We start from the raw sequence: 12,723 nt of genomic DNA, 5'->3' as shown, positions 1-12,723 counted from the left end.
TATATTTTTAAGCTTTCATTAAAGTTAGCTGGAACACCCTCAATATTCATGCTATGTTACTAATAAATCACTTATTGAAGCTTGCGCAGGGTTGTACCCTCCGTCCTTGCGTTCTTTTCGCGCTACGATTGGAATATGGAGTACCAACAAGACCGAATTTTCACGCTTCTCGAATTTATTTATAGAAGAATGGAATGCATAACTTTTCATTTACTTAACTTTGCAGAATAACTTGAAACTCACATTCTCAAAAGTTTGTTCTAGGCAAGATTGCTGTTTCGCAGTGCTGTATTTGTTGGAATTAGATTTCATTTTTCTTGTAACGTTACATTAATGTTCCAACCTTTTGCGTTGAATATGTATCAGTGTATTTTGCTGCCCTCGAGGCCTGCCTTATTATGCAAATTAATAAAAACAAGTTAACAAGGGTATTGGAAGGAGCACTAAGCCTCAAGCTACCGTTAAAATATAAAATGATGTATTATAGCATCAGACAAAGAAGTAGGCGGAAGAGGTCTGTTTATTAGGAGAATCGCACCATAGGCCAGAGAATGTAACAGGCTATGTAAAATGCACCATACTTCCTTAGACACAAGTCACGAAAGCCGCGATGTTCACAACGCCTATTTCCTAAAAGGGAATGTAACTGAAGAAAAGCCGATATGGTCATTTTTGAAGATTCCACTCGAAATGCCATGCAAGTAAATTATAATAATAACTTTCAACACTCTGATGCCTTGCTATTATCATTAGCGCTTCCATACCATCTTCGCAAAACTTGTTATTATGCCAAATGAAGGTACCTGTGGATGAAGGTTATTTGATAATTTGTGTTATATTGTGCATTTATTGGCATCAAATGCGCGTACGATATGTTCGACCAGAAAGCACTCATGAGTGTAGACCTCGCTTTATATCAAGAAAGCTTCAGCGAACCCGGAAGATGTTCCTCGGCTGGCAGTAGTGAGCGTAGAGAAAGCAATTAAAAGAAACACACACAAAAAGAAGATAAGAGTATAGCAGGGGTTCGGACTGTCACCAATTTTATTCGTTATTTATCTAAGGGGACTGGAACAAAGGCTGGAAACTCGACAGTTTCAGAGGTCATTTCCAGGGTGTTAGCGGTGAAGTCCACCAAGTATATGCAGCAATAAGGCGGAGGATTGTGCGAGTTTGTATAAATGCCTTTTGTACCAACAACGCCGACAGACAAGAAACAACGACGAAGGGAAAGGTACAAGCGGTAACTCGTAACACGGCGATTGTTCGTTGCTGTACGATTTTCCGCATTGCGTGCTTGTCGAGTCAATGACTGTCCCGCAGCCTTCTTCTGCATAGTGCGCCATCTGTTTGCGCTGTTTATACAAAATCCAAGCCAGTGGAGGCTTATGTGCTGCTTAGTACCTCACGATAATGAGCACAATATTTCCATCGTCGGACTGTCCTGTGCAAACGAAGTTTTTACAAATTCGTAAAGCCTGTAACTGCGCATCATTTCTCATCGGCACAATGCCATCAAAAAATACATTTTTCGTGGTTATGGGGAGTAAATTGAACCACTCGAATGATCAAACCCTTACAGGAAACGCGATGCGTAAGTCTTTGGAATTGACACTAGTGGAATGTGACACCATGTCACCGTCGCTTTGCCTTTACCCGCGTTGCGAGATACTGCATGCGCCTGCGCATGGAGGTGGCAGGGAGTGCATGCGCTCCGCTCCTGTCCTCTTCTTGAAGCGGTAGTGGCATCTCTTAATGAGAATATGCAAATTATTTTGCTTTCTGGGCTCTCTTGATCAGACGGGGTGGCGGGATTTTGTGCTGAAGCGAAAGTCCTGTGAGCGTGGCCTCACCTGCAGTTCATCAGCCCAAAAAACCAAATGAACTCCCCTGCATTACCTGAAGCCTCAGAATAGGTCGTGGCGCTGCCGCTTAAACCGTTTTTTAGAACACGTTATATCAGTGTAGTTGCCATTACCGCGGCGGCAAAGCGTTATATGAACGGCTGCTTGCCTTGTGTGCTTGCGGCAAGACTGGAGCGGCAACGACAAGAAAACCAAATAATTTGTAACATCAAAACAACAGCCGGGCGTTCCACGCAGAGAGAGCTCACCGAAGCCTCCGAAGGGCACCACGCCGTAGATGTCAGTGTGAATGACGTCCACAAAGTCGGCATCCGTCCGTGAGAGCCGCTTCTGCGGAGGCAGGTTCTTGTAGCGTGGCGAGGCGGGGTCCAGGCCTGCGAGGCGCCCAGGACACTGAATGTTCGATGGAGTTGCTTGTACAGAGCATCCTCAGGGGAAAAAAAGATAGATGCCATGCACCCGTCTGTAGCCCCACGAAGCTACAAAAGAAACTCGTAGAACAAATTGCGGGATTTTACGTGGCAAAACCACGATATCATTATGAGGCACGCCTTAAAGGGTCCTTCCCGAAATTTTGACCGCCTGGGTTTGTTAAAGTGCACCGAAATCGAAGTAAACGGGCGTTGTTCTCGCATTTCGTTCGCATAAAAATGGGGCCGCCATGGCCAAAACTCGTATATGTTTTTTGAAAAGGATATTTCGCAAAATGAAAAAAAAAATCGTCCTCGTCGGGGATATGAACCGTTGTCGAATGCCTTTCCGTAGCGGTCGCTCGCAAATGCTAGCCCAAGATGCTTATCCTAAACTATTACCGCTCGTCATTCCACAGTAATCATTGTCATGGTTCGTGCGATAAGAACCGCAAAAAACCGGCTCTGAATTCGGGATAAAGCTTAGGAAAATCATTTGGAGATAGTGCAATTTTTCATCCGAAATTTTATTGCTTTCGATAGAATGCCGGTTGAGCTGCAATAGAATATTATGCAGAATTTCAGCACGAGAAACTGTCAGCCTTATTAGTAATGACATTTACACTATTCCTGCGTACCAGTGATACGTCCAATTTCGCCGTTGAGATACTTCCCAGCAAAGCCAGCCACATGGGCACCTATGCTGCAGCCAATCAGGTGGAAGCTCTTCCAGCTGGCTCCAGTAGCATTCTGCAGGTGGACAAAAAAGTGGCCGTTATCAGCTCTTAACAGGATAACTAAACCAACCACAACGAGTCACGCCGAGAAATTCATCCTCTTAGAATACAAGAATATAAAAAAAAATACACGTGCAGCCAACGCCTACTCGCTGTTGACACTGCTAGAAAGGTTTCATGCCGAGTGAGGCCAAGTAAGATATCTAGTGACACGCATGGATAAATAGCGTGGTAGAGCCGAATACTGTTTGTGTTGCAGCTAATTGTTCTACGGTGCAGTCACCTACCATTCAACTTTATCTGTATCTCCCCTTGTGGCTGTGATGAGTAGCACGCTAGAGACATACTCTCCGAACCAAGCTCACATCCATTCTCATTAAATTTTCCTCTTTTCATTTGTTGTCCAAGATGTGTTCGTAAGAGCAGCTGGAAGTCAATTGCGACGTCGGACATGCTGACGAAATAGCACAAAATCACAATCAGGGGCCGGTAATTGAGGTGATCACGCTAAATTGACACAGTCAGGAAAGACGACAGGATGTGCGCTTGGCACAGCAGGCGGGACGCACAAGCACTACATTTCCTTTACGGCTTGCTCGCTTGATCTCTATAACAAGGAACATAGATAGCAGGCCGTGATATTGGGCAAGACGGTGCCAAGAAGGCTTCTGACCATTGACCCCTGTTATTGGAAGTCAGAAGCAAGTGATAAAAACAATTAATCAGGGTTCAGGCGCGTCCATAGTTTTCATTTGCGTTCTGGTCAAGGCACTCTGGAGCCACCACAGCTGCTAGTCATTTGCATGCTCCCGTATTTTCAGACCAAAGTACAGCTTCGAGAATAGAAGCCGTGCACAACTACAGTTCACACTCATTTAAACGATATCGCTTTATTCTAGGCATTTAATTTATTGGCCCGCTTTCGGGGTTCCGATCACGCGGGATCTATTTCGAACTGTTACTACTGTAAATGCAGTACCACTAGGCACCGCGTTGTACCCCGAACGAAGCGGTAAATCTTACCGCAACCTCTCGATCTACTACACAATATGACTCATTCCGTTTCTGTTGCAATTTGCTCCGTGAAAATTGTTGCATCTTCAGAAGAACCTGTAGGAGTGAAGGGCACTGCAAAAGGCACCCCACAAGGCGGGGCAAGCTCCTAGAACTGATTTTATCGCGTAATGACGACTGACCAGCAAGGCAGGTTTTCACTAACATCCACAAAATTTCTAAACTTTCGTTTCGTTATTATTGAGGGTTGCTTCATTTGAACATATGCTTCACGAGCTTCTGGACCTTCAGAGTGTACATCCCACATCATTACAGCTGTCTTATAGCCCCTCTGATTTCAACAAATACAGTTTATAACGAAGTTAATTTACTCCCCAGATGCCGATCACATCGCCATGACGATGGTTTACTGTACATTGCGCCACTAAGTTAAAGTACCTAGGTATTCCTTCACGTAGCTTTCATGTATGTTATTAGCTATCAACTTACTGTCTCACCCACGTGCTAGTGATGAGGAACATTTTTCGGTTTTCACGCGAACCATAGCCTTGAGCACAAGTTTCACTTTTCAGTAATTATACAGCAGAAATTTTGCTTACGGTTGTTCGTCTAATTTAGGAACTCAGAACTTCAACATTTCCCGAGCTACATGCTTATAAAGTGCATTTTCTTAAACATCTAGCCTAGATCTACGGCCTGAGGGAATTACACAAATACTGAGAAATCAACACTGTTCTGTCCCCTCCTGTCTGCGCAAGAAGAAGGGGGCACCAGATGCATGTAGAATTTGTGTGACTATGTGCATCAATATGCCAGTCTAGTCTTTATGCCTTCTATTGTTACCTTTCGTTACTGTTTCTACTTTTCCACGGTTTCTCCTTAACGTACAAGTAACACGCGTCTTAGTGTTCAAGTGCACTTTGAATATCTATTGATCTGTATACTGTGCAAGGTATGCAGCTGACATTACTGTGTTTTTTTCTATTATGGCTTTTCCTTAGCACTGAACACTTTCAAAAGTGTATTACGTTGCTTTAGCAATGATGCTGTTTTCCACACACATTCTTGAGTGAACAATAGAGCAGAGCCTGCATAAAGTTGTTGATTCGTGTCCTGCGAGCTCTTTTCACACTGACAGGAAATAAAAGGGATTGATCCATTCACTTATGCATTTTTCGGGTGTTTTTCTTTCAGAGAGAAACTCTCCTTGCCTACAACGTATATTGGGAACGACACCAAACAAAAATAATATAGCGGTTGTTCTTACAATGTTACAACGTTCACGTTCAACAAAGGACACTCAGGTGGTGAGTGGCTACACACGTGTTCTCGCTTCGTGCGCGTCGTTTATTGTTTTAATGCGCTTGAACATTGCGATGGGGCTTTCTAGGAAAGCTGAGCCTTATCCTTTTGCCAGCACTAAGTGCTATAGGTGATGTCCAAATCCACGACTCAGTGGCGGTTCCCTTTGAACAACAGAAGCGGATCACGTAGGCTTTGATTTTTCTAATTGTAAGTGCCGGAAGCAGTTGCACTGCGGGAAGCACCTCAGGGCTGCCATATTTAAGACATCATCGATTGAAAACAAAGACTTTAAAAAATGCTCCGGCACCACCTACGCCGGACCGCGTAAACAAGAACGGCGGCGTGCGAGCGACTACATGTCTGCTAACTAGAAGCCGGGTGGTACACGTTGAACCTACATCGAGAAATAGAGCAAGAAACTGAATACACTAAAGGAAAGCGCTTCGTTCGTTTAATTCTGTCCGTCCTGCTTCTTGCGCTGTTTATTGATCTGACTATGACGCCTACAAGACCAATTGAAGCCAAACGGAACGCAGTGCTTCTATTTCACTGTATTTAACAACGGCGGTGGAGAAGGGGTGTTGTACAAAGGCGTAAAACAGGGCTCCCACATGAAATTTGAGCCTAGATCGCAATGTCCATAGGAGAGATTCCTTTCTGGAGATATTAGCGCACGTAAGCTCTTAAAATGTACCTCAACAGATCTTATCGAAAATTTGTGTTACCCTATAAAGTTGTGAACTGTCGTCGAGGAAGCGTGACACAACAAGAATTATAAAGTCGTTCAGTAATCGCAAATGGAAGGAGACTAATAGTAGCGCAGATTGAACCAAATCAAAGGCTCTGATGTGATGCTGCAAAGGGGGGACGTAGACACCCTCTCAAAATTTCCAAAAAAGCGGTTGCGCCTGTAGTGAAATTTCAGTAGCTCAAAATAGACCATCGTAGATATTATGGGAGCCTGCGACAACGCAGAAAAGGCATTGTTACGGGATATTCTCGAGAACGAAAGCATAGACGACGATTCCGTGGAGCTGTTGTGATATAGAGGCAACAGAGTACAAACTGTACGGGATGGGCGAAATTGTCAAAAAAGTGCTGCAAGTTCACCAAGTGCTCAAGCAAGGATGTCCTCTTTCTCTATTGTTGCTCACGCTTTGTGCTAAGTGCATAGAAAAACGACTTTCAAACAGTGAATGAGGGTTTCATTGATATCTTACCACAGAATAATCAGCACTCGTGTCAACTAATGTCCTCAGTTGATGAACGTCTATGGTAATGTGCAAATCTGAAGAAATTCTCTGTTCACTTATCTTATTCGTTCGTTTCTGTTTGTCGCAGCTGCTCGGTAAACTTGACAGAGAATCTTGCCTTTTTCGCACGTCAGCCGCCTCGCCTCCACAGGTCGCTCGCTTCAGTTTTTCTCACGCGGGCTCAGAGAACGACGCCTTAGTGAAAGCGAGGATGGCCGTGGACTCGGTGATCGGTAGCGTGTAGACGTTCGTGATCGTGGCTGGTGTTGATATCTAGCAGCCGGGTCCTGTTGTTTGCTCAAGTAGTCCTAAATTTAGATGAGTTTTCACCATTACCAGGTCAAGGCGCATTTATCGTAAAACCGCGAAGACCTGCTCTGCGATATGGGCACATTCTGTATAGGTGTGTAGTTTGTCCGCAGTATAAGCAGAGTGGCGTGCGGTCTGGTGCACGCCACACGTCACTTCTTCGTGGCCCCAGCTCTGCTAGAAGGCGTCCACTACGCAGAGCCGGCTGGCGGCTGTTAAAGGGAAGCTCAAAGCTTTTCCAGAAAAAATGAGTGAAGAGCAGTACACCATGGTCTTCAACCCTCTGAATTCGAATATCGCATCGAAATTGAGCGAAAGAATGCGCAAACATATTTTATTTCGACGTAAAGTGCAGCAGCAGACACTCCCAGCTCACGCGCCTCGTTTCCGCCTGTGATTGGTCGGGCGCCTCATGACGTCAACAATGGTGTTCGTCCGGACCGACTGCTGCCGCTACACACGAAGCACGGTGCAAAGTATTTTGGTCGTGTTTTGCTGAGACGGTCTGGAAATTTTCGAGAGCATGCGTTTCTCTGAGGAGGTCGGCGTTTAGTCCAAACTCTACGAGAGTGATATTGCGCGCGACAGTGACGGGCGACGGCTTCGAGCGACAAAACGGGCCGTCGCTTGAACAGATCGCTCGGTGTTGTCGCTCGATCGCTCGTTTCTAGAAATCTAGAACTCGTTGCTCGTCACCCGGAAATGCTATGAGCCACTAGCCAATTGTGCGAAGCCGAAACTGGATGTACATAACTCAAATACTACTGTTTGTCGCACGGAACGAGCAAGCTATTGAATTTTACACGTGCAAAAATAAGAACCTAGTGCAAGACCTTCAGAAATATTTTGTGCTCCTTCTTCAGTAAAATACATCAACTTAAATTGATAAAGAATGCGTCACGCTAGTTTCGGCGCGTATATTGCTGCCCTCATACCGGGAAGTCGTCGCTCAAAGCCGTCGCTCGCGTGGAGTTCGGCTTGCAGACGACGAGTGAACGCGACAGCCATCGCCCAACTTGTAGCGCTGTCGCTGTCGCGTGCAAGATCACTTGTAAGGGGTTTATACTTGTGCATACTACATGTACGAGCCGATTGCGAAGACCCGGCCTCTCCAAGAAGCAAAATATGCTGGTGCAAGCACTTGTTTCCACGGGAACGAAGGCGAAGTGTTAGCATCTCCTTGTGTTGGAAATGTTCTTTGGCGAGGATGTTTTTTGCTAAGCTGCATTCAGAGTTCCAATGAGTATGTTTCCGGGCAAACAACTGTAATGTTATATTCCTGAATGCCTCCTCGTAGGACGTAAGCGGCGAGGCGATCTTCAGCATTTGTGCGCTCCCCCAAAGCTGTCGGCAATCTACACAGACGGTTTAAACGCGGGAAATGTTTACCGGCTGTTGTAGAACGTGTAGTATAGAACCTTCATCAGCGCGCCATCCGCCCGCTACTCGTAACAGGCGAATCCCGTCGGCTACGTGAGATGGTCGGTTTCTTATGCGTGCGAGAGAAGGGGGAGCGCAGCGTCTTGGCGCGAGCAGGCTTTCCAACACATGCAAACTTTACGCTTCCACTGCGTTATGGTAGCTGCATGCAGGCTGTTTCACAACACACGTGCGAATAGAAAATTCGCGGCGCTTGGCGATGAAACCTGCGTTAAGGGTGGGCGATAAACATGCACCTTCCGTTCAGCGTGCTAACAATTTTTTTAAGAGAAGCCAAAGCGCGCATTATTGATAAACTCCGCTAGTAATCATCACGGAAGTGGTTAGAGCACAACACTTGTTCTTGAGCGCTTGAAGTTGTTTCGCTTCACAGCAGCCTCCCACTTAGCTGAAAGCTTCTTGTCTTGCAGGAACTAATGGAACATCGGAACATCGTCGCGCCCGCTGGTGTTCGTGCAAGCGTAGGCTGCCCTGAACGCCGGCATGATCGGCCTACAAGTTTAATTGATGCTGCGCACGTCAACTGCCATTCCTATATACACACAAATAAAGGAATGTAGGGTCGAGCGAAGCAGATTAGGAGGGCACGCACGCAGAAATAAGCCCAGTCAGGCACGGTCGCGGAGACTGCGAAGGAGCGGAACACCAGTGTTGACGTCACTAAGCCGCTGTTTCCGGTCTCCGCTCGCATCGTCAGCGTCAGCAGCAGCGCGCGGCGCTCGACGGGGGGCGGAGCTACAGCGCAAGTTTAACCGACGATTGCCTCACTCCTAAGTGAAAAATCCCCAACAAAATTTCCCCTTCATGGTTCATAAGGCTCCCGCATCCCTATGTGAGCGTCTTATTGAATTCGACAGACTCTTCAGCTTCCCTTTAAGGGTCGCGAATGGAGCAATATGCCCAGTCGGTTCGCATAACACATCAGCGTACGTCGGCACGCGACGTACCGGTGGTGGTCGTTCAAGGTGCACAGGCGGTGCCTCAAGTCTTGGTTGCAGAATGGCGTGCCGAACTTCATCTCGAATGAGGGCGGCCACAGTGTAAGCTGTCGGAGTGGCTTCCGGTAGCTGCAGCTTTCAAAGCTCCTCCTTTACGATTGATCGTACCAGTTCTCTTAGCGCTTTGGTGTTACTGCCTGGGCGTGCTGACAAGAGGTCGGCTGGTTCGCTGGTGACATCACGAATGTAGTGATAGACACGCTGCTGCAGCACCTTGTCTATGGTTGTGGCTTCGGTGCGAAAATCAGCAACACTGTGTAGCGGGTTGCGGAGGAGTCCTGTAAACAGTTCCTGCTTAACGCCACGACTCAGATGGCGTAATTCCTTCTCTTCGTTCATGTTTGAATCAGCGCGCTTGAAGAGGCGGGGCATGTCGTCGATATGTCTTCGTTAGAGCGCTCGTTTTTGATTTCTAGAGCATGCTGTGCCTTCTCTCGCCGATGGAGGCTGGCACACGTGGCAACAACTGTCGCGGAAATTGTTCCCATTAAGATAGCGCCGCTTCATGATTAATGTACCATGTCCTCGCTGACTCGTCAACGCTCAGCTTTTGTGGACGCGGCGGCATTCGTAGGAAACAAAGCTTTCGTAGTGGTGGTCGTGGATGGCCGCGGATCCACAAGACATGCAGCCACGGTAATTACAAGCAAGGCTTGACAGTCCGAACAGGTTGCGATCGCTGTTGCGCTCACCGACGACAATCTTCCTCCCATCTACAGCGACTCCATAGCTGCTGTCAGAGCTTTCCAAGAGGGCATGGTGTGCGCACAGGCTCTCAGAATTATCACAAAGGAAGAGATTAAGAACCACGCCATATAATGGTTTCCGGCACACTTAGGATCAAAGATTGGTGACGTCCCCAACCTTAACAAGGCGGCACACGAGCCTGCGCGCGCGCTTCCAGACCGCGTGGCTTCACCAGGCCACTAGGAAAACAAGGACGCCCCCACTATATACAATGAAATCATTAAACACTACGACCTACAACGTAGAGAGGTCGTAGTGTTCGTAGAGAGGTCGTAGATCGTAGTGGTCGTAGCCCGCCACACCGAGCCAGCTCTCGTGACCTGCAGGACCTTGAATACAGTTGATTACCTTCCTTCGTTCCTTCTAACGTGAAGTACACGTTGCGAAGCTGCCGTGCCTCGGGCCAGCCGTTCAAATATGCTACTCACTCGAAGTCCTCGAACCAGACTTCCACATCTAACGTATCGCTGTGGAAGGACACGTGCGTGCGTGGTGAGTACATGATGAGCTGATACGATGCCACTGGGCTGTTCTTGGTTGCACCGTCTCTGGTAACTGTTGCCTGCACTGCTGCAACAACACGAAGCGGTCCGAACTCGGGTGGGTCTCCTCGGATGCGGCGGCTTGTGCGCTGGTGTACTAGAGTCAGTTCTCTGGGTTCCAATCACTGAGGGTTGGGGCTCCGCTCTCTCACGAACTGGGGACTTCAAATCATACCACGCTCCTCTACCAGAAATGAAGCCTTCTTCAATGAAGCACACTGAACAAACGGCTATTTTTGGGACTATGCGCTTATTACGAGCTCAAAAATGGCTGAACTTCTAACGAGGTATACTAGAGAAGACGCACCCTTCATGCGACATACTGAACAAGAGGTTGCATTCAATGCATAAAAGGAATGATCGCAAGCCCCACCGATCTTTGTCCACTTCGAAGAGACAGCGGACAAAGAAGTCCATACAAATCCAAGAAATCTCGGTCTCGGCGCGGTTCTAGTTCAGTGACAAAATGGTGAAGAAGTCATAGCGTATGCTAGCCGCACTGTCTCGAAAGCTCAACCAAATTATTTTGCGACAGAAAAGGAGTGATTGGCTGCCATATGGGACATCAGCAATTTCCGACCATACCTTTATGGCGGGCTGTTCCATGCAGTCAGCGATAACCATTCTGTTTGCTGGCTGGTAAGCCTAAAGGGCCCATCTGGACGACTTGCGAGGTGGATCCTCAGGCTCTAAAAATACGACGTTACTGTTGTATACAGGTCTGGGAGAAAACATAACAATGCTGACTGCTTGTCGCGCTCACCAGTGGAGATTTCCCGTCACTTTCAGCGATGACAGCTTCGGAAATCGCCCAGCATTACCGGCTCGACACAGAATTGCTCCCACTCATCAAGCACCTCGAACGATACGACGTCCAAGTCCCGCGTATGTTTATGAGAGGTTTATCGTCACTTTGCCTGTTAGATAATGCACTCTACAAGGGAAACCTAGAACGCAACAAGGAAAAATTATTGCTCGTCGGACTGTCAACCATGCTACCGGAAGTTATGGAAGCTTGCCATGATGAATCATCTTTGGGTCCCTAAGGTGTCAGCCGGACGTTTGCCAAAATTCGTCTCACATACTTCTGGCCTAAATTGTTAGTGTTGGTGCAGCATTACGTGAAGACTTGTTGCGAATGTCAAAGGTGCAAAATACCGCCCGTGAAACCGGCCGGCCTTCTCCAACCCATAGACCTACCGAAGACTCCATTTCAACAAGTTGGAATGGATCTTCTACGGCCGTTCCCAACAACGACATCAGGGAAGGGGTGGATCATAGAAGCGACGGACTATTTAACATGGTATGCTGAAAATGACTGCCTTGAGCGAGGAACGACCGTTGAAGTTGCCAATTTCTACATTTCTGACATAGTACTGCGACATTGTGAACCAATGGTCGTGGTTACCGATCGAGGAGCGGCCTTCACAGCTGATTTGATGCAGTGTTTCATGAAGATGGCTCACACCTTTCGCAGGAAAAGCACTACATACGATCCCAAAACAAACGGCCTGACGTAACGTCTAAACCGGACCCTGGCCGACATGCTGTCCATGTATGGCGACCTCAAACCTAAGACATGGGACGCAATCTTGCCTTACGCCATTTTCGCCTATAGCACGGCTGTACAGGAGACAACACAAATCACACAATTTCAGCTTGTCTATGGCCGCATAGTTACAATCACACTGGATGCTATGTTGCCAGTAGATGGTGAAAACAACACCCCGTACGACGTCGACAACCTCCTACAACGAGATGAAGAAGCCCAGCAGTTGGCAGGGTTCCGTGTACGCCACGAACCACGTAGAGACGCGAACTAGTAAAATCTGCGCTGCAGAGAAGTTCAGTACCACCCAGGCGATAAAGTGTGGATATGGACACCAGTGCATCGTTGCGGACTATGTGAAAAAGTCCTTCGCCGATACGTTCGACCTTACGAAGTTATTCGCCGAGTAGGTAACCTGAATTACGAAGTCATCCCTCATGAACAAGAGCGATCAAAGCGGTACAACTTTGCGGAGGTCACTCACGTATTCCGCATGAAGTCTTACTACAACAGGGAATGAAAGCTCTTCTATATACCAATTTGTTTCACACGCA

The sequence above is a fragment of the Dermacentor variabilis genome, chromosome 10 (genome assembly GCF_050947875.1).
Source record: "Dermacentor variabilis isolate Ectoservices chromosome 10, ASM5094787v1, whole genome shotgun sequence".
NCBI lineage: Eukaryota > Metazoa > Arthropoda > Arachnida > Ixodida > Ixodidae > Dermacentor > Dermacentor variabilis.
Note: the sequence above shows the minus strand (reverse complement) of the source record.